This window comes from Ochotona princeps, chromosome 1 (assembly GCF_030435755.1).
Source record: "Ochotona princeps isolate mOchPri1 chromosome 1, mOchPri1.hap1, whole genome shotgun sequence".
NCBI classification, from domain to species: domain Eukaryota; kingdom Metazoa; phylum Chordata; class Mammalia; order Lagomorpha; family Ochotonidae; genus Ochotona; species Ochotona princeps.
The window spans coordinates 137,306,589-137,329,044 of record NC_080832.1 but is presented as its reverse complement, the minus strand read 5'-3'; positions in this window follow the sequence as shown (position 1 = coordinate 137,329,044).

Genomic DNA, 22,456 nt, shown 5'->3' with positions numbered 1-22,456 from the left:
TCAATGGGCATGGGACCGGAAGTGACCCAACAGGGTGTCCAACATACCTGCCAGGACAGCTGATTTTATGTGAAGTTCTTGAGGTAGGTGGAGTTGTTTTGGCAGTGGAAGAGCTGTGCTGCAGCTTCGGGCAGTTGCCATTCACCACCACACTCCCTTCGCTAGGTGTCATATCCACTTTCAGACATATGTGCTGCCAGAGCACTTGGTTTCCATGGCAGCGGGAAATGGCTTAGGCACTGAACTTGTCTTTTGCAGTGTAGTTTTGAGCGCCTTGAGTGAGGAGCTCCATGTTCGTTTTGTGTGGGTGCTGAAGCTGCTTGATTCCATCCCACTGGGCTCAATGGGCATGGGACCGGAAGTGACCCAACAGGGTTTCCTAGATAGCTGCCAAGACAGCTGATGGCATGTGAAGATCATGAGGTAGGTGGAGTTGTTTTGGCAGTGGAAGAGCTGTGCTGCTGCTTCGGGCAGTTGCCATTCACCACCACAGTCCCTTCCTTAGGTGTCATATCCTCTTTCAGACATATGTGCTGCCAGAGCACTTGGTTTCCATGGCAGCGGGAAATGGCTTGGGCACTGAACTTGTCTTTGGCTGTGGAGTTTTGAGCGCCTTGAGTGAGGAGCTCCATGTTCGTTTTGTGTGGGTGGTGAAGCTGCTTGATTCCATCCCACTGGGCTCAATGGGCATGGGACCGGAAGTGACCCAACAGGGTTTCCTAGATAGCTGCCAGGACTGCTGATGGTATGTGAAGTTCATGAGGTAGGTGGAGTTGTTTTGGCAGTGGAAGAGCTGTGCTGCTGCTTCGGGCAGTTGCCATTCACCACCACAGTCCCTTCCCTAGGTGTCATATCCACTTTCAGACATATGTGCTGCCAGAGCACTTGGTTTCCATGGCAGCGGGAAATGGCTTGGGCACTGAACTTGTCTTTGGCTGTGGAGTTTTGAGCGCCTTGAGTGAGGAGCTCCATGTTCGTTTTGTGTGGGTGGTGAAGCTGCTTGATTCCATCCCACTGGGCTCAATGGGCATGGGACCGGAAGTGACCCAACAGGGTTTCCTAGATAGCTGCCAGGACAGCTGATGGTATGTGAAGTTCATGAGGCAGGTGGAGTTGTTTTGGCAGTGGAAGAGCTGTGCTGCTGCTTCGGGCAGTTGGTATTCACCAGCACACTCCCTTCCCTAGGTGTCATATCCACTTTCAGACATATGTGCTGCCAGAGCACTTGGTTTCCATGGCAGCGGGAAATGGCTTGGGCACTGAACTTGTCTTTCGCCATGTAGTTTTGAGCGCCTTGAGTGAGGAGCTCCATGTTCGTTTTGTGTGGGTGCTGAAGCTGCTTGATTCCATCCCACTGGGCTCAATGGGCATGGGACCGGAAGTGACCCAACAGGGTGTCCAACATACCTGCCAGGACAGCTGATGGTATGTGAAATTCTTGAGGTAGGTGGAGTTGTTTTGGCAGTGGAAGAGCTGTGCTGCTGCTTCGGGCAGTTGCCATTCACCACCACACTCCCTTCCCTAGGAGTCATATCCACATTCAGACATATGTGCTGCCAGAGCACTTTGTTTCCATGGCAGCGGGAAATGGCTTGGGCACTGAACTTGTCTTTGGCTGTGGAGTTTTGAGCGCCTTGAGTGAGGAGCTCCATGTTCGTTTTGTGTGGGTGCTGAAGCTGCTTGATTCCATCCCACTGGGCTCAATGGGCATGGGACCGGAAGTGACCCAACAGGGTTTCCTAGATAGCTGCCAGGACAGCTGATGGTATGTGAAGTTCATGAGGCAGGTGGAGTTGTTTTGGCAGTGGAAGAGCTGTGCTGCTGCTTCGGGCAGTTGCCATTCACCAGGACACTCCCTTCCCTAAATGTCATATCCTCTTTCAGACATATGTGCTGCCAGAGCACTTGGTTTCCATGGCAGCGGGAAATGGCTTAGGCACTGAACTTGTCTTTCGCCGTGTAGTTTTGAGCGCCTTGAGTGAGGAGCTCCATGTTAGTTTTGTGTGGGTGGTGAAGCTGCTTGATTCCATCCCACTGGGCTCAATGGGCATGGGACCGGAAGTGACCCAACAGGGTTTCCTAGATAGCTGCCAGGACAGCTGATGGTATGTGAAGTTCATGAGGCAGGTGGAGTTGTTTTGGCAGTGGAAGAGCTGTGCTGCTGCTTCGGGCAGTTGCCATTCACCAGCACACTCCCTTCCCTAAATGTCATATCCTCTTTCAGACATATGTGCTGCCAGAGCACTTGGTTTCCATGGCAGCGGGAAATGGCTTAGGCACTGAACTTGTCTTTCGCCGTGTAGTTTTGAGCGCCTTGAGTGAGGAGCTCCATGTTCGTTTTGTGTGGGTGGTGAAGCTGCTTGATTCCATCCCACTGGGCTCAATGGGCATGGGACCGGAAGTGACCCAACAGGGTTTCCTAGATAGCTGCCAGGACAGCTGATGGTATGTGAAGTTCATGAGGTAGGTGGAGTTGTTTTGGTACTGGAAGAGCTGTGCTGCTGCTTCGGGCAGTTGCCATTCACCAGCACACTCCCTTCCCTAGGTGTCATATCCACTTTCAGACATTTGTGCTGCCAGAGCACTTGGTTTCCATGGCAGCGGGAAATGGCTTGGGCACTGAACTTGTCTTTGGCTGTGGAGTTTTGAGCGCCTTGAGTGAGGAGCTCCATGTTCGTTTTGTGTGGGTGCTGAAGCTGCTTGATTCCATCCCACTGGGCTCAATGGCCATGGGACCAGAAGTGACCCAACAGGGTTTCCTAGATAGCTGCCAGGACAGCTGATGGTATGTGAAGTTCATGAGGTAGGTGGAGTTGTTTTGGCAGTGGAAGAGCTGTGCTGCTGCTTCGGGCAGTTGCCATTCACCAGCACTCTCCCTTCCCTAGGTGTCATATCCACTTTCAGACATTTGTGCTGCCAGAGCACTTGGTTTCCATGGCAGTGGGAAATGGCTTGGGCACTGAACTTGTCTTTGGCTGTGGAGTTTTGAGCGCCTTGAGTGAGGAGCTCCATGTTCGTTTTGTGTGGGTGCTGAAGCTGCTTGATTCCATCCCACTGGGCTCAATGGGCATGGGACCGGAAGTGACCCAACAGGGTTTCCTAGATAGCTGCCAGGACAGCTGATGGTAGGTGAAGTTCATGAGGTAGGTGGAGTTGTTTTGGCAGTGGAAGAGCTGTGCTGCTGCTTCGGGCAGTTGCCATTCACCAGCACACTCCCTTCCCTAGGTGTCATATCCACTTTCAGACATATGTGCTGCCAGAGCACTTGGTTTCCATGGCAGCGGGAAATGGCTTGGGCACTGAACTTGTCTTTCACCATGTAGTTTTGAGCGCCTTGAGTGAGGAGCTCCATGTTCGTTTTGTGTGGGTGCTGAAGCTGCTTGATTCCATCCCACTGAGCTTAATGGGCATGGGACAGGAAGTCACCAAACAGGGTTTCCTAGATAGCTGCCAGGACTGCTGATGGTATGTGAAGTTCATGAGGCAGGTGGAGTTGTTTTGGCACTGGAAGAGCTGTGCTGCTGCTTCGGGCAGTTGCCATTCACCAGCACACTCCCTTCCCTAGGTGTCATATCCACTTTCAGACATATGTGCTGCCAGAGCACTTGGTTTCCATGGCAGCGGGAAATGGCTTGGGCACTGAACTTGTCTTTCGCCGTGGAGTTTTTAGGGCCTTGAGTGAGGAGCTCCATGTTCGTTTTGTGTGGGTGCTGAAGCTGCTTGATTCCATCCCACTGGGCTCAATGGGCATGGGACCGGAAGTGACCCAACAGGGTTTCCTAGATAGCTGCCAGGACAGCTGATGGTATGTGAAGTTCATGAGGCAGGTGGAGTTGTTTTGGCAGTGGAAGAGCTGTGCTGCTGCTTCGGGCAGTTGCCATTCACCACCATACTCCCCTCCCTAAGTGTCATATCCTCTTTCAGACATATGTGCTGCCAGAGCACTTGGTTTCCATGGCAGCGGGAAATGGCTTAGGCACTGAACTTGTCTTTCGCCGTGTAGTTTTCAGCGCCTTGAGTGAGGAGCTCCATGTTAGTTTTGTGTGGGTGCTGAAGCTGCTTGATTCCATCCCACTGGGCTCAATGGGCATGGGACCGGAAGTGACCCAACAGGGTTTCCTGGATAGCTGCCAGGACAGCTGATGGTATGTGAAGTTCATGAGGCAGGTGGAGTTGTTTTGGCAGTGGAAGAGCTGTGCTGCTGCTTCGGGCAGTTGCCATTCACCACCACAGTCCCTTCCCTAGGTGTCATATCCACTTTCAGACATATGTGCTGCCAGAGCACTTGGTTTCCATGGCAGCGGGAAATGGCTTGGGCACTGAACTTGTCTTTGGCTGTGGAGTTTTGAGCGCCTTGAGTGAGGAGCTCCATGTTCGTTTTGTGTGGGTGCTCAAGCTGCTTGATTCCATCCCACTGGGCTCAATGGCCATGGGACCAGAAGTGACCCAACAGGGTTTCCTAGATAGCTGCCAGGACAGCTGATGGTATGTGAAGTTCATGAGGTAGGTGGAGTTGTTTTGGCAGTGGAAGAGCTGTGCTGCTGCTTCGGGCAGTTGCCATTCACCAGCACACTCCCTTCCCTAGGTGTCATATCCACTTTCAGACATATGTGCTGCCAGAGCACTTGGTTTCCATGGCAGCGGGAAATGGCTTGGGCACTGAACTTGTCTTTGGCTGTGGAGTTTTGAGCGCCTTGAGTGAGGAGCTCCATGTTCGTTTTGTGTGGGTGCTGAAGCTGCTTGCTTCCATCCCACTGGGCTCAATGGGCATGGGACCGGAAGTGACCCAACAGGGTTTCCTAGATAGCTGCCAGGACAGCTGATGGTATGTGAAGTTCATGAGGTAGGTGGAGTTGTTTTGGCACTGGAAGAGCTGTGCTGCTGCTTCTGGCAGTTGCCATTCACCAGCACACTCCCTTCCCTAGGTGTCATATCCACTTTCAGACATATGTGCTGCCAGAGCACTTGGTTTCCATGGCAGCGGGAAATGGCTTGGGCACTGAACTTGTCTTTGGCCGTGGAGTTTTGAGCGCCTTGAGTGAGGAGCTCCATGTTCGTTTTGTGTGGGTGCTGAAGCTGCTTGATTCCATCCCACTGAGCTTAATGGGCATGGGACAGGAAGTGACCCAACAGAGTTTCCTAGATAGCTGCCAGGACAGCTGATGGTATGTGAAGTTCATGAGGCAGGCGGAGTTGTTTTGGCACTGGAAGAGCTGTGCTGCTGCTTCGGGCAGTTGCCATTCACCAGCACACTCCCTTCCCTAGGTGTCATATCCACTTTCAGACATATGTGCTGCCAGAGCACTTGGTTTCCATGGCAGCGGGAAATGGCTTGGGCACTGAACTTGTCTTTGGCTGTGGAGTTTTTAGGGCCTTGAGTGAGGAGCTCCATGTTCGTTTTGTGTGGGTGCTGAAGCTGCTTGATTCCATCCCACTGGGCTCAATGGGCATGGGACCGGAAGTGACCCAACAGGGTTTCCTAGATAGCTGCCAGGACAGCTGATGGTATGTGAAGTTCATGAGGCAGGTGGAGTTGTTTTGGCAGTGGAAGAGCTGTGCTGCTGCTTCGGGCAGTTGCCATTCACCACCATACTCCCCTCCCTAAGTGTCATATCCTCTTTCAGACATATGTGCTGCCAGAGCACTTGGTTTCCATGGCAGCCGGAAATGGCTTGGGCACTGAACTTGTCTTTGGCTGTGGAGTTTTGAGCGCCTTGAGTGAGGAGCTCCATGTTCGTTTTGTGTGGGTGCTGAAGCTGCTTGATTCCATCCCACTGGGCTCAATGGCCATGGGACCAGAAGTGACCCAACAGGGTTTCCTAGATAGCTGCCAGGACAGCTGATGGTATGAGAATTTCATGAGGCAGATTGAGTTGTTTTGGCGGTGGAAGAGCTGTGCTGCTGCTTCGGGCAGTTGCCATTCACCAGCACACTCCCTTCCCTAGGTGTCATATCCTCTTTCAGACATATGTGCTGCCAGAGCACTTGGTTTCCATGGCAGCGGGAAATGGCTTAGGCACTGAACTTGTCTTTGGCTGTGGAGTTTTGAGCGCCTTGAGTGAGGAGCTCCATGTTCGTTTTGTGTGGGTGCTGAAGCTGCTTGATTCCATCCCACTGGGCTCAATGGGCATGGGACCGGAAGTGACCCAACAGGGTTTCCTAGATAGCTGCCAGGACAGCTGATGGTATGTGAAGTTCATGAGGTAGGTGGAGTTGTTTTGGCACTGGAAGAGCTGTGCTGCTGCTTCGGGCAGTTGCCATTCACCAGCACACTCCCTTCCCTAGGTGTCATATCCACTTTCAGACATATGTGCTGCCAGAGCACTTGGTTTCCATGGCAGCGGGAAATGGCTTGGGCACTGAACTTGTCTTTGGCCGTGGAGTTTTGAGCGCCTTGAGTGAGGAGCTCCATGTTCGTTTTGTGTGGGTGCTGAAGCTGCTTGATTCCATCCCACTGAGCTTAATGGGCATGGGAAAGGAAGTGACTCAACAGGGTTTCCTAGATAGCTGCCAGGACTGCTGATGGTATGTGAAGTTCATGAGGCAGGTGGAGTTGTTTTGGCACTGGAAGAGCTGTGCTGCTGCTTCGGGCAGTTGCCATTCACCAGCACACTCCCTTCCCTAGGTGTCATATCCACTTTCAGACATATGTGCTGCCAGAGCACTTGGTTTCCATGGCAGCGGGAAATGGCTTGGGCACTGAACTTGTCTTTGGCTGTGGAGTTTTGAGCGCCTTGAGTGAGGAGCTCCATGTTCGTTTTGTGTGGGTGCTGAAGCTGCTTGATTCCATCCCACTGGGCTCAATGGGCATGGGACCAGAAGTGACCCAACAGGGTTTCCTAGATAGCTGCCAGGACAGCTGATGGTATGTGAAGTTCATGAGGCAGGTGGAGTTGTTTTTTCAGTGGAAGAGCTGTGCTGCTGCTTCGGGCAGTTGCCATTCACCAGCACACTCCCTTCCCTAGGTGTCATATCCACTTTCAGACATATGTGCTGCCAGAGCACTTGGTTTCCATGGCAGCGGGAAATGGCTTGGGCACTGAACTTGTCTTTGGCCATGTAGTTTTGAGCGCCTTGAGTGAGGAGCTCCATGTTCGTTTTGTGTGGGTGCTGAAGCTGCTTGATTGCATCCCACTGGGCTGAATGGGCATGGGACTGGAAGTGACCCAACAGGGTTTCCTAGATAGCTGCCAGGACAGCTGATGGTATGTGAAGTTCATGAGGTAGGTGGAGTTGTTTTGGCAGTGGAAGAGCTGTGCTGCCTCGGGCAGTTGCCATTCACCAGCACACTCCCTTCCCTAGGTGTCATATCCACTTTCAGACATATGTGCTGCCAGAGCACTTGGTTTCCATGGCAGCGGGAAATGGCTTCGGCACTTAACTTGTCTTTGTCTGTGGAGTTTTGAGCGCCTTGAGTGAGGAGCTCCATGTTCGTTTTGTGTGGGTGCTCAAGCTGCTTGATTCCATCCCACTGGGCTCAATGGGCATGGGACAAGAATTCACCAAACAGGGTTTCCTAGATAGCTTCCAGGACTAATGATGGTATGTGAAGTTCATGAGGCAGGTGGAGTTGTTTTGGCAGTGGAAGAGCTGTGCTGCTGCTTCGGGCAGTTGCCATTCACCAGCACACTCCCTTCCCTAGGTGTCATATCCACTTTCAGACATATGTGCTGCCAGAGCACTTGGTTTCCATGGCAGCGGGAAATGGCTTGGGCACTGAACTTGTCTTTGGCTGTGGAGTTTTGAGCGCCTTGAGTGAGGAGCTCCATGTTCGTTTTGTGTGGGTGCTGAAGCTGCTTGATTCCATCCCACTGGGCTCAATGGGCATGGGACCGGAAGTGACCCAACAGGGTTTCCTAGATAGCTGCCAGGACAGCTGATGGTATGTGAAGTTCATGCGGCAGGTGGAGTTGTTTTGGCACTGGAAGAGCTGTGCTGCTGCTTCGGGCAGTTGCCATTCACCAGCACACTCCCTTCCCTAGGTGTCATATCCACTTTCAGACATATGTGCTGCCAGAGCACTTGGTTTCCATGGCAGCGGGAAATGGCTTCGGCACTGAACTTGTCTTTGGCTGTGGAGCTTTGAGCGCCTTGATTGAGGAGCTCCATGTTCGTTTTGTGTGGGTGCTGAAGCTGCTTGATTCCATCCCACTGGGCTCAATGGGCATGGGACCGGAAGTGACCCAACAGGGTTTCCTAGATAGCTGCCAGGACAGCTGATGGTATGTGAAGTTCATGCGGCAGGTGGAGTTGTTTTGGAAGTGGAAGAGCTGTGCTGCTGCTTCGGGCAGTTGCCATTCACCAGCACACTCCCTTCCCTAGGTGTCATATCCACTTTCAGACATATGTGCTGCCAGAGCACTTGGTTTCCATGGCAGCGGGAAATGGCTTGGGCACTGAACTTGTCTTTGGCTGTGGAGCTTTGAGCGCCTTGAGTGAGGAGCTCCATGTTCGTTTTGTGTGGGTGCTGAAGCTGCTTGATTCCATCCCACTGGGCTCAATGGGCATGGGACCGGAAGTGACCCAACAGGGTTTCCTAGATAGCTGCCAGGACAGCTGATGGTATGTGAAGTTCATGAGGCAGGTGGAGTTGTTTTGGCAGTGGAAGAGCTGTGCTGCTCCTTCGGGCAGTTGCCATTCACCACCATACTCCCCTCCCTAAGTGTCATATCCTCTTTCAGACATATGTGCTGCCAGAGCACTTGGTTTCCATGGCAGCGGGAAATGGCTTGGGCACTGAACTTGTCTTTCGCCGTGTAGTTTTGTGCGCATTGAGTGAGGAGCTCCATGTTAGTTTTGTGTGGGTGCTGAAGCTGCTTGATTCCATCCCACTGGGCTCAATGGGCATGGGACCGGAAGTGACCCAACAGGGTTTCCTAGATAGCTGCCAGGACAGCTGATGGCATGTGAAGTTCATGAGGTAGGTGGAGTTGTTTTGGCAGTGGAAGAGCTGTGCTGCTGCTTCGGGCAGTTGCCATTCACCAGCACACTCCCTTCCCTAGGTGTCATATCCACTTTCAGACATATGTGCTGCCAGAGCACTTGGTTTCCATGTCCGCGGGAAATGGCTTGGGCACTGAACTTGTCTTTGGCTTTGGAATTTTGAGCTCCTTGAGTGAGGAGCTTCATGTTCGTTTTGTGTGGGTGCTGAAGCTGCTTGATTCCATCCCTCTGGGCTGAATGGGCATGGGACCAGAAGTGACCCAACAGGGTTTCCTAGATAGCTGCCAGGACAGCTGATGGTATGTGAAGTTCATGCGGCAGGTGGAGTTGTTTTGGCACTGGAAGAGCTGTGCTGCTGCTTCGGGCAGTTGCCATTCACCAGCACACTCCCTTCCCTAGGTGTCATATCCACTTTCAGACATATGTGCTGCCAGAGCACTTGGTTTCCATGGCAGCGGGAAATGGCTTGGGCACTGAACTTGTCTTTGGCTGTGGAGTTTTGAGCGCCTTGAGTGAGGAGCTCCATGTTCGTTTTGTGTGGGTGCTGAAGCTGCATGATTCCATCCCACTGGGCTCAATGGGCATGGGACCGGAAGTGACCCAACAGGGTTTCCTAGATAGCTGCCAGGACAGCTGATGGTATGTGAAGTTCATGAGGCAGGTGGAGTTGTTTTGGCAGTGGAAGAGCTGTGCTGCTGCTTCGGGCAGTTGCCATTCACCAGCACACTCCCTTCCCTAGGTGTCATATCCACTTTCAGACATATGTGCTGCCAGAGCACTTGGTTTCCATGGCAGCGGGAAATGGCTTGGGCACTGAACTTGTCTTTGGCTGTGGAGCTTTGAGCGCCTTGATTGAGGAGCTCCATGTTCGTTTTGTGTGGGTGCTGAAGCTGCTTGATTCCATCCCACTGGGCTCAATGGGCAGGGGACCGGAAGTGACCCAACAGGGTTTCCTGGATAGCTGCCAGGACAGCTGATGGTATGTGAAGTTCATGAGGCAGGTGGAGTTGTTTTGGCACTGGAAGAGCTGTGCTGCTGCTTCGGGCAGTTGCCATTCACCAGCACACTCCCTTCCCTAGGTGTCATATCCACTTTCAGACATATGTGCTGCCAGAGCACTTGGTTTCCATGGCAGCGGGAAATGGCTTGGGCACTGAACTTGTCTTTGGCTGTGGAGTTTTGAGCGCCTTGAGTGAGGAGCTCCATGTTCGTTTTGTGTGGGTGCTCAAGCTGCTTGATTCCATCCCACTGGGCTCAATGGGCATGGGACCGGAAGTGCCCCAACAGGGTTTCCTAGATAGCTGCCAGGACAGCTGATGGTATGTGAAGTTCATGAGGTAGGTGGAGTTGTTTTGGCAGTGGAAGAGCTGTGCTGCTGCTTCGGGCAGTTGCCATTCACCAGCACACTCCCTTCCCTAGGTGTCATATCCACTTTCAGACATATGTGCTGCCAGAGCACTTGGTTTCCATGGCAGCGGGAAATGGCTTGGGCACTGAACTTGTCTTTGGCTGTGGAGCTTTGAGCGCCTTGAGTGAGGAGCTCCATGTTCGTTTTGTGTGGGTGCTGAAGCTGCTTGATTCCATCCCACTGGGCTCAATGGGCAGGGGACCGGAAGTGACCCAACAGGGTTTCCTGGATAGCTGCCAGGACAGCTGATGGTATGTGAAGTTCATGAGGCAGGTGGAGTTGTTTTGGCAGTGGAAGAGCTGTGTTGCTGCTTCTGGCAGTTGCCATTCACCAACACACTCCCTTCCCTAGGTGTCATATCCACTTTCAGACATATTTGCTGCTAGCGCACTTGGTTTCCATGGCAGCGGGAAATGGCTTGGGCACTGAACTTGTCTTTGGCTGTGGAGTTTTGAGCGCCTTGAGTGAGGAGCTCCATGTTCGTTTTGTGTGGGTGCTGAAGCTGCTTGATTCCATCCCACTGGGCTCAATGGGCATGGGACCGGAAGTGACCCAACAGGGTTTCCTAGATAGCTGCCAAGACAGCTGATGGTATGTGAAATTCATGAGGCAGGTGGAGTTGTTTTGGCAGTGGAAGAGCTGTGTTGCTGCTTCGGGCAGTTGCCATTCACCAGCACACTCCCTTCCCTAGGTGTCATATCCACTTTCAGACATATGTGCTGCCAGAGCACTTGGTTTCCATGGCAGCAGGAAATGGCTTGGGCACTGAACTTGTCTTTGGCTGTGGAGCTTTGAGCGCCTTGATTGAGGAGCTCCATGTTCGTTTTGTGTGGTTACTGAAGCTGCTTGATTCCATCCCACTGGGCTCAATGGGCAGGGGAACGGAAGTGACCCAACAGAGTTTCCTAGATAGCTGCCAGGACAGCTGATGGTATGTGAAGTTCATGAGGTAGGTGGAATTGTTTTGGCACTGGAATAGCTGTGTTGCTGCTTCGGGCAGTTGCCATTCACCACCACAGTCCCTTCCCTAGGTGTCATATCCACTTTCAGACATATGTGCTGCCAGAGCACTTGGTTTCCATGGCAGCGGGAAAAGGCTTGGGCACTGAACTTGTTTTTGGCTGTGGAGTTTTGAGCGCCTTGAGTGAGGAGCTTCATGTTCGTTTTGTGTGGGTGCTGAAGCTGCTTGATTCCATCCCACTGGGCTCAATGGGCATGGGACCAGAAGTGACCCAACAGGGTTTCCTAGATAGCTGCCAGGACAGCTGATGGTATGTGAAGTTCATGAGGCAGGTGGAGTTGTTTTGGCAGTGGAAGAGCTGTGCTGCTGCTTCGGGCAGTTGCCATTCACCAGCACACTCCCTTCCCTAGGTGTCATATCCACTTTCAGACATATGTGCTGCCAGAGCACTTGGTTTCCATGGCAGCGGGAAATGGCTTTGGCACTGAACTTGTCTTTGGCTGTGGAGTTTTGAGCGCCTTGAGTGAGGAGCTCCATGTTCGTTTTGTGTGGGTGCTGAAGCTGCTTGATTCCATCCCACTGGGCTCAATGGGCATGGGACCGGAAGTGACCCAACAGGGTTTCCTAGATAGCTGCCAGGACAGCTGATGGTATGTGAAGTTCATGAGGTAAGTGGAGTTGTTTTGGCAGTGGAAGAGCTGTGCTGCTGCTTCGGGCAGTTGCCATTCACCAGCACACTCCCTTCCCTAGGTGTCATTTCCACTTTCAGACATATGTGCTGCCAGAGCACTTGGTTTCCATGGCAGCGGGAAATGGCTTGGGCACTGAACTTGTCTTTGGCTGTGGAGTTTTGAGCGCCTTGAGTGAGGAGCTCCATGTTCGTTTTGTGTGGGTGCTGAAGCTGCTTGATTCCATCCCACTGGGCTCAATGGGCATGGGACCGGAAGTGACCCAACAGGGTTTCCTAGATAGCTGCCAGGACAGCTGATGGTATGTGAAGTTCATGAGGTAGGTGGAGTTGTTTTGGCAGTGGAAGAGCTGTGCTGCTGCTTCGGGCAGTTGCCATTCACCACCACAGTCCCTTCCCTAGGTGTCATATCCACTTTCAGACATATGTGCTGCCAGAGCACTTGGTTTCCATGGCAGCGGGAAATGGCTTGGGCACTGAACTTGTCTTTGGCTGTGGAGTTTTGAGCGCCTTGAGTGAGGAGCTCCATGTTCGTTTTGTGTGGGTGCTCAAGCTGCTTGATTCCATCCCACTGGGCTCAATGGGCATGGGACCGGAAGTGACACAACAGGGTTTCCTAGATAGCTGCCAGGACTGCTGATGGTATGTGAAGTTCATGAGGCAGGTGGAGTTGTTTTGGCACTGGAAGAGCTGTGCTGCTGCTTCGGGCAGTTGCCATTCACCAGCACACTCCCTTCCCTAGGTGTCATATCCACTTTCAGACATATGTGCTGCCAGAGCACTTGGTTTCCATGGCAGCGGGAAATGGCTTCGGCACTTAACTTGTCTTTGTCTGTGGAGTTTTGAGCGCCTTGAGTGAGGAGCTCCATGTTCGTTTTGTGTGGGTGCTCAAGCTGCTTGATTCCATCCCACTGGGCTCAATGGGCATGGGACAAGAATTCACCAAACAGGGTTTCCTAGATAGCTTCCAGGACTAATTATGGTATGTGAAGTTCATGAGGCAGGTGGAGTTGTTTTGGCACTGGAAGAGCTGTGCTGCTGCTTCGGGCAGTTGCCATTCACCACCATACTCCCCTCCCTAAGTGTCATATCCTCTTTCAGACATATGTGCTGCCAGAGCACTTGGTTTCCATGGCAGCGGGAAATGGCTTGGGCACTGAACTTGTCTTTCGCCGTGTAGTTTTGTGCGCATTGAGTGAGGAGCTCCATGTTAGTTTTGTGTGGGTGCTGAAGCTGCTTGATTCCATCCCACTGGGCTCAATGGGCATGGGACCGGAAGTGACCCAACAGGGTTTCCTAGATAGCTGCCAGGACAGCTGATGGTATGTGAAGTTCATGAGGCAGGTGGAGTTGTTTTGGCAGTGGAAGAGCTGTGCTGCTGCTTCGGGCAGTTGCCATTCACCAGCACACTCCCTTCCCTAGGTGTCATATCCACTTTCAGACATATGTGCTGCCAGAGCACTTGGTTTCCATGGCAGCGGGAAATGGCTTGGGCACTGAACTTGTCTTTGGCTGTGGAGCTTTGAGCGCCTTGATTGAGGAGCTCCATGTTCGTTTTGTGTGGGTGCTGAAGCTGCTTGATTCCATCCCACTGGGCTCAATGGGCATGGGACCGGAAGTGACCCAACAGGGTTTCCTGGATAGCTGCCAGGACAGCTGATGGTATGTGAAGTTCATGAGGCAGGTGGAGTTGTTTTGGCACTGGAAGAGCTGTGCTGCTGCTTCGGGCAGTTGCCATTCACCAGCACACTCCCTTCCCTAGGTGTCATATCCACTTTCAGACATATGTGCTGCCAGAGCACTTGGTTTCCATGGCAGCGGGAAATGGCTTGGGCACTGAACTTGTCTTTGGCTGTGGAGTTTTGAGCGCCTTGATTGAGGAGCTCCATGTTCGTTTTGTGTGGGTGCTCAAGCTGCTTGATTCCATCCCACTGGGCTCAATGGGCATGGGACCGGAAGTGCCCCAACAGGGTTTCCTAGATAGCTGCCAGGACAGCTGATGGTATGTGAAGTTCATGAGGTAGGTGGAGTTGTTTTGGCAGTGGAAGAGCTGTGCTGCTGCTTCGGGCAGTTGCCATTCACCAGCACACTCCCTTCCCTAGGTGTCATATCCACTTTCAGACATATGTGCTGCCAGAGCACTTGGTTTCCATGGCAGTGGGAAATGGCTTGGGCACTGAACTTGTCTTTGGCTGTGGAGCTTTGAGCGCCTTGAGTGAGGAGCTCCATGTTCGTTTTGTTTGGGTGCTGAAGCTGCTTGATTCCATCCCACTGGGCTCAATGGGCAGGGGACCGGAAGTGACCCAACAGGGTTTCCGAGATAGCTGCCAGGACAGCTGATGGTATGTGAAGTTCATGAGGCAGGTGGAGTTGTTTTGGCAGTGGAAGAGCTGTGTTGCTGCTTCTGGCAGTTGCCATTCACCAACACACTCCCTTCCCTAGGTGTCATATCCACTTTCAGACATATGTGCTGCTAGCGCACTTGGTTTCCATGGCAGCGGGAAATGGCTTGGGCAATGAACTTGTCTTTCAACGTGGAGTTTTGAGCGCCTTGATTGAGGAGCTCCATGTTCGTTTTGTGTGGGTGCTGAAGCTGCTTGATTCCATCCCACTGGGCTCAATGGGCATGGGACCGGAAGTGACCCAACAGGGTTTCCTAGATAGCTGCCAAGACAGCTGATGGTATGTGAAGTTCATGAGGCAGGTGGAGTTGTTTTGGCAGTGGAAGAGCTGTGTTGCTGCTTCGGGCAGTTGCCATTCACCAGCACACTCCCTTCCCTAGGTGTCATATCCACTTTCAGACATATGTGCTGCCAGAGCACTTGGTTTCCATGGCAGCAGGAAATGGCTTGGGCACTGAACTTGTCTTTGGCTGTGGAGCTTTGAGCGCCTTGATTGAGGAGCTCCATGTTCGTTTTGTGTGGGTGCTGAAGCTGCTTGATTCCATCCCACTGGGCTCAATGGGCAGGGGAACGGAAGTGACCCAACAGAGTTTCCTAGATAGCTGCCAGGACAGCTGATGGTATGTGAAGTTCATGAGGTAGGTGGAATTGTTTTGGCACTGGAATAGCTGTGTTGCTGCTTCGGGCAGTTGCCATTCACCACCACAGTCCCTTCCCTAGGTGTCATATCCACTTTCAGACATATGTGCTGCCAGAGCACTTGGTTTCCATGGCAGCGGGAAAAGGCTTGGGCACTGAACTTGTTTTTGGCTGTGGAGTTTTGAGCGCCTTGAGTGAGGAGCTCCATGTTCGTTTTGTGTGGGTGCTGAAGCTGCTTGATTCCATCCCACTGGGCTCAATGGGCATGGGACCAGAAGTGACCCAACAGGGTTTCCTAGATAGCTGCCAGGACAGCTGATGGTATGTGAAGTTCATGAGGCAGGTGGAGTTGTTTTGGCAGTGGAAGAGTTGTGCTGCTGCTTCGGGCAGTTGCCATTCACCAGCACACTCCCTTCCCTAGGTGTCATATCCACTTTCAGACATATGTGCTGCCAGAGCACTTGGTTTCCATGGCAGCGGGAAATGGCTTTGGCACTGAACTTGTCTTTGGCTGTGGAGTTTTGAGCGCCTTGAGTGAGGAGCTCCATGTTCGTTTTGTGTGGGTGCTGAAGCTGCTTGATTCCATCCCACTGGGCTCAATGGGCATGGGACCGGAAGTGACCCAACAGGGTTTCCTAGATAGCTGCCAGGACAGCTGATGGTATGTGAAGTTCATGAGGTAAGTGGAGTTGTTTTGGCAGTGGAAGAGCTGTGCTGCTGCTTCGGGCAGTTGCCATTCACCAGCACACTCCCTTCCCTAGGTGTCATATCCACTTTCAGACATATGTGCTGCCAGAGCACTTGGTTTCCATGGCAGCGGGAAATGGCTTGGGCACTGAACTTGTCTTTGGCTGTGGAGTTTTGAGCGCCTTGAGTGAGGAGCTCCATGTTCGTTTTGTGTGGGTGCTGAAGCTGCTTGATTCCATCCCACTGGGCTCAATGGGCATGGGACCGGAAGTGACCCAACAGGGTTTCCTAGATAGCTGCCAGGACAGCTGATGGTATGTGAAGTTCATGAGGTAGGTGGAGTTGTTTTGGCAGTGGAAGAGCTGTGCTGCTGCTTCGGGCAGTTGCCATTCACCAACACACTCCCTTCCCTAGGTGTCATATCCACTTTCAGACATATGTGCTGCCAGAGCACTTGGTTTCCATGGCAGCAGGAAATGGCTTGGGCACTGAACTTGTCTTTGGCTGTGGAGCTTTGAGCGCCTTGATTGAGGAGCTCCATGTTCGTTTTGTGTGGGTGCTGAAGCTGCTTGATTCCATCCCACTGGGCTCAATGGGCAGGGGAACGGAAGTGACCCAACAGAGTTTCCTAGATAGCTGCCAGGACAGCTGATGGTATGTGAAGTTCATGAGGTAGGTGGAATTGTTTTGGCACTGGAATAGCTGTGTTGCTGCTTCGGGCAGTTGCCATTCACCACCACAGTCCCTTCCCTAGGTGTCATATCCACTTTCAGACATATGTGCTGCCAGAGCACTTGGTTTCCATGGCAGCGGGAAAAGGCTTGGGCACTGAACTTGTTTTTGGCTGTGGAGTTTTGAGCGCCTTGATTGAGGAGCTCCATGTTCGTTTTGTGTGGGTGCTGAAGCTGCTTGATTCCATCCCACTGGGCTCAATGGGCATGGGACCAGAAGTGACCCAACAGGGTTTCCTAGATAGCTGCCAGGACAGCTGATGGTATGTGAAGTTCATGAGGCAGGTGGAGTTGTTTTGGCAGTGGAAGAGTTGTGCTGCTGCTTCGGGCAGTTGCCATTCACCAGCACACTCCCTTCCCTAGGTGTCATATCCACTTTCAGACATATGTGCTGCCAGAGCACTTGGTTTCCATGGCAGCGGGAAATGGCTTTGGCACTGAACTTGTCTTTGGCTGTGGAGTTTTGAGCGCCTTGAGTGAGGAGCTCCATGTTCGTTTTGTGTGGGTGCTGAAGCTGCTTGATTCCATCCCTCTGGGCTCAATGGGCATGGGACCGGAAGTGACCCAACAGGGTTTCCTAGATAGCTGCCAGGACAGCTGATGGTATGTGAAGTTCATGAGGTAAGTGGAGTTGTTTTGGCAGTGGAAGAGCTGTGCTGCTGCTTCGGGCAGTTGCCATTCAACAGCACACTCCCTTCCCTAGGTGTCATATCCACTTTCAGACATATGTGCTGCCAGAGCACTTGGTTTCCATGGCAGCGGGAAATGGCTTGGGCACTGAACTTGTCTTTGGCTGTGGAGTTTTGAGCGCCTTGATTGAGGAGCTCCATGTTCGTTTTGTGTGGGTGCTGAAGCTGCTTGATTCCATCCCACTGGGCTCAATGGGCATGGGACCGGAAGTGACCCAACAGGGTTTCCTAGATAGCTGCCAGGACAGCTGATGGTATGTGAAGTTCATGAGGTAGGTGGAGTTGTTTTGGCAGTGGAAGAGCTGTGCTGCTGCTTCGGGCAGTTGCCATTCACCAACACACTCCCTTCCCTAGGTGTCATATCCACTTTCAGACATATGTGCTGCCAGAGCACTTGGTTTCCACGGCAGCGGGAAATGGCTTGGGCACTGAACTTGTCTTTGGCTGTGGAGTTTTGAGCGCCTTGAGTGAGGAGCTCCATGTTCGTTTTGTGTGGGTGCTCAAGCTGCTTGATTCCATCCCACTGGGCTCAATGGGCATGGGACCGGAAGTGACACAACAGGGTTTCCTAGATAGCTGCCAGGACTGCTGATGGTATGTGAAGTTCATGAGGCAGGTGGAGTTGTTTTGGCACTGGAAGAGCTGTGCTGCTGCTTCGGGCAGTTGCCATTCACCAGCACACTCCCTTCCCTAGGTGTCATATCCACTTTCAGACATATGTGCTGCCAGAGCACTTGGTTTCCATGGCAGCGGGAAATGGCTTGGGCACTGAACTTGTCTTTCGCCGTGGAGTTTTGAGCGCCTTGAGTGAGGAGCTCCATGTTCGTTTTGTGTGGGTGCTGAAGCTGCTTGATTCCATCCCACTGGGCTCAATGGGCATGGGACTCAAAGTGACCCAACAGGGTTTCCTAGATAGCTGCCAGGACAGCTGATGGTATGTGAAGTTCATGAGTCAGGTGGAGTTGTTTTGGCAGTGGAAGAGCTGTGCTGCTGCTTCGGTCAGTTGCCATTCACCAGCACACTCCCTTCCCTAGGTGTCATATCCACTTTCAGACATATGTGCTGCCAGAGCACTTGGTTTCCATGGTAGCGGGAAATGGCTTGGGCACTGAACTTGTCTTTGGCTGTGGAGTTTTTAGGGCCTTGAGTGAGGACCTCCATGTTCGTTTTGTGTGGGTGCTGAAGCTGCTTGATTCCATCCCACTGAGCTCAATGGGCATGGGACAGGAAGTCACCAAAAAGGGTTTCCTAGATAGCTGCCAGGACAGCTGATGGTATGTGAAGTTCATGAGGTAGGTGGAGTTGTTTGGCACTGGAAGAGCTGTGCTGATGCTTCGGGCAGTTGCCATTCACCAGCACACTCCCTTCCCTAGGTGTCATATCCACTTTCAGACATATGTGCTGCCAGAGCACTTGGTTTCCATGGCAGCGGGAAATGGCTTGGGCACTGAACTTGTCTTTCGCCATGTAGTTTTGAGCGCCTTGAGTGAGGAGCTCCATGTTCGTTTTGTGTGGGTGCTGAAGCTGCTTGATTCCATCCCACTGGGCTCAATGGGCATGGTGCCGGAAGTGACCCAGCAGGGTTTCCTAGATAGCTGCCAGGACAGCTGATGGTATGAGAATTTCATGAGGCAGGTGGAGTTGTTTTGGCAGTGGAAGAGCTGTGCTGCTGCTTCGGGCAGTTGCCATTCACCAGCACACTCCCTTCCCTAGGTGTCATATCCACTTTCAGACATATGTGCTGCCAGAGCACTTGGTTTCCATGGCAGCGGGAAATGGCTTGGGCACTGAACTTGTCTTTGGCCGTGGAGTTTTGAGCGCCTTGAGTGAGGAGCTCCATGTTCGTTTTGTGTGGGTGCTCAAGCTGCTTGATTCCATTCCACTGGGCTCAATGGGCATATGACTGGAAGTGACCCAACAGGGTTTCCTAGATAGCTGCCAGGACAGCTGATGGTATGTGAAGTTCATGAGGCAGGTGGAGTTGTTTTGGCAGTGGAAGAGCTGTGCTGCTGCTTTGGGCAGTTGCCATTCACCAGCACACTCCCTTCCCTAGGTGTCATATCCACTTTCAGACATATATGCTTCCAGAGCACTTGGTTTCCATGGCAGCGGGAAATGGCTTGGGCAATGAACTTGTCTTTCAACGTGGAGTTTTGAGCGCCTTGAGTGAGGAGCTCCATGTTCGTTTTGTGTGGGTGCTCAAGCTGCTTGATTCCATCCCACTGGGCTCAATGGGCATGGGACTGGAAGTGACCCAACAGGGTTTCCTAGATAGCTGCCAGGACAGCTGATGTTATGTGAAGTTCATGAGGCAGGTGGAGTTGTTTTGGCAGTGGAAGAGCTGTGCTGCTGCTTCGGGCAGTTGCCATTCACCAGCACACTCCCTTCCCTAGGTGTCATATCCACTTTCAGACATATGTGCTGCCAGAGCACTTGGTTTCCATGGCAGCGGGAAATGGCTTGGGCACTGAACTTGTCTTTGGCTGTGGAGTTTTGAGCGCCTTGAGTGAGGAGCTCCATGTTCGTTTTGTGTGGGTGCTGAAGCTGCTTGATTCCATCCCACTGGGCTCAATGGGCATGGGACCGGAAGTGACCCAACAGGGTTTCCTAGATAGCTGCCAGGACAGCTGATGGTATGTGAAGTTCATGAGGTAGGTGGACTTGTTTTGGCAGTGGAAGAGCTGTGCTGCTGCTTCGTGCAGTTGCCATTCACCAGCACACTCCCTTCCCTAGGTGTCATATCCACTTTCAGACATATGTGCTGCCAGAGCACTTGGTTTCCATGGCAGCGGGAAAAGGCTTGGGCACTGAACTTGTCTTTGGCTGTGGAGTTTTTAGGGCCTTGAGTGAGGACCTCCATGTTCGTTTTGTGTGGGTGCTGAAGCTGCTTGATTCCATCCCACTGGGCTCAATGGGCAGGGGACAGGAAGTCACCAAACAGGGTTTCCTAGATAGCTGCCAGGACAGCTGATGGTATGTGAAGTTCATGAGGTAGGTGGAGTTGTTTTGGCACTGGAAGAGCTGTGCTGATGCTTCGGGCAGTTGCCATTCACCAGCACACTCCCTTCCCTAGGTGTCATATCCACTTTCAGACATATGTGTTGCCAGAGCACTTGGTTTCCATGGCAGCGGGAAATGGCTTGGGCACTGAACTTGTCTTTCGCCATGTAGTTTTGAGCGCCTTGAGTGAGGAGCTCCATGTTCGTTTTGTGTGGATGCTGAAGCTGCTTGATTCCATCCCACTGGGCTCAATGGGCATGGGACCGGAAGTGACCCAGCAGGGTTTCCTAGATAGCTGCCAGGACAGCTGATGGTATGTGAAGTTCATGAGGCAGGTGGAGTTGTTTTGGCAGTGGAAGAGCTGTGCTGCTGCTTCGGGCAGTTGCCATTCACCAGCACACTCCCTTCCCTAGGTGTCATATCCACTTTCAGACATATGTGCTGCCAGAGCACTTGGTTTCCATGGCAGCGGGAAATGGCTTGGGCACTGAACTTGTCTTTGGCGGTGGAGTTTTTAGGGCCTTGAGTGAGGAGCTCCATGTTCGTTTTGTGTGGGTGCTGAAGCTGCTTGATTCCATCCCACTGGGCTCAATGGCCATGGGACTTGAAGTGACCCAACAGGGTTTTCTAGATAGCTGCCAGGACAGCTGATGGTATGTGAAGTTCATGAGGTAGGTGGAGTTGTTTTGGCAGTGGAAGAGCTGTGCTGCTGCTTCTGACAGTTGCCATTCACCAGCACACTCCCTTCCATAGGTGTCATATCCACTTTCTTTTTTTTTTTTTTTTAATTATTTATTATTTAACTTCAGTAATTACATTGTATTATGTGACACAGTTACATAGATACTTGGGTTCTCCCCACCCCTCCCCAAACCCTCCCACCATGGTGGATTCCTCCACCTTATTGCATAACCACAGCTCAAGTTCAGTTGAGATTTCCCCATTGCAAGCATATACCAAACATAGAGTCCAGCATCTTATTGTCCCGTCAAGTTCAACGGTTTCTTAGGTATACCCTCTCTGGTCTGATGACAGAGCCAGCAGAGTATCATCCCAGTCAATTTAAGCTCCAACATACCATCAGCAAAAATTTACATCATTATGGAATTAATTGACATAGTAATGAGTAACCAATATGTTAAAAGTAAATGCGGGTTCCCAGCCACCTTCTGTGACCACCTCACCTATACTTCAATTTTAGTTTATACACAACATATAACATTCAAAACATAACATGTTATACATAACATCATATCATCTTAAATTAAGGCAAACATGTGGTATTTAACCTTTTGGGATTGGCTCATTTCCCTTAGCATTATGGTTTCCAGTTTGGCCCATTTGGCCACAAAGAACTGCATTTTGTTTTTTTTAATAGCTGAGTAGTATTCCATGGAGTAGATGAACCATAGCTTTCTTATCCAATCCTCTTTTGATGGGCATTTTGGTTGTTTCCATGTTTTTGCAATTACTGATTGTGCTGCTATGAACATAGGAGTACATGTTGGTTTCTCATAGAACAAGTGTTCTGGATATATTCCTAGGAGTGCTATTGCTGGATCATACGGTATGTTGAATTTGAGTTGTTTGAATATTCTCCATACTGATTTCCATAGAGGCTGTACCAGCCTGCAGCCCCACCAGCAGTGGAGTAGGGTTCCCTTTTCCCCGCAACCTCGCCAACAAGTGTCGTTGGTGCTTTTATTCATGTGGGCCAGTCTTACTGGCGTTAGGTGGTACCTCATTGATGTTTTAATTTGGATTTCCCTTATTGCCAGGGAACTTGAGCATTTTTTCATATGTTTATTTGCCATTTGGGTTTGTTCCTTTGTGAAGTGTCTGCCCATTTCCCGTGCCCATTTCTTGAGTGGGTTGTTTGTTTTGACATTTTGGTTGTTTTGTAGCTCTTTGTATATTCTGGATATTAGCCCTCTATCACCTATGTCGTGTGCGAAGATCTTCTCCCATTCTGTGGGTTGCCTTTTTACTTTGTTGATTGTTTCTCTAGCTGTACAGAAGCTTCTTAGTTTGATGAGGTCCCAATTGTTTATTTTGGTCTTGATTTCTACTGCATCTGGAGTCTTTTTTAGGAAGTGAGGGCCTACCCCTAAGTGTTCCAGTGTGTTTCCAACATTTTCTTCCAAAAGTTTGAAGGTTTCTGGATGTAGGTTTAGATCTGTTATCCATTTAGATCTGATCTTAGTGTATGGTGAGAGATGTGGATCTATTTTTTTGTTTCTGCAGGCTATCAACCAGTTGTCCCAGCAGCATTTATTGAACAGACCTTCCCATTTGCCTGGGTTGTCGT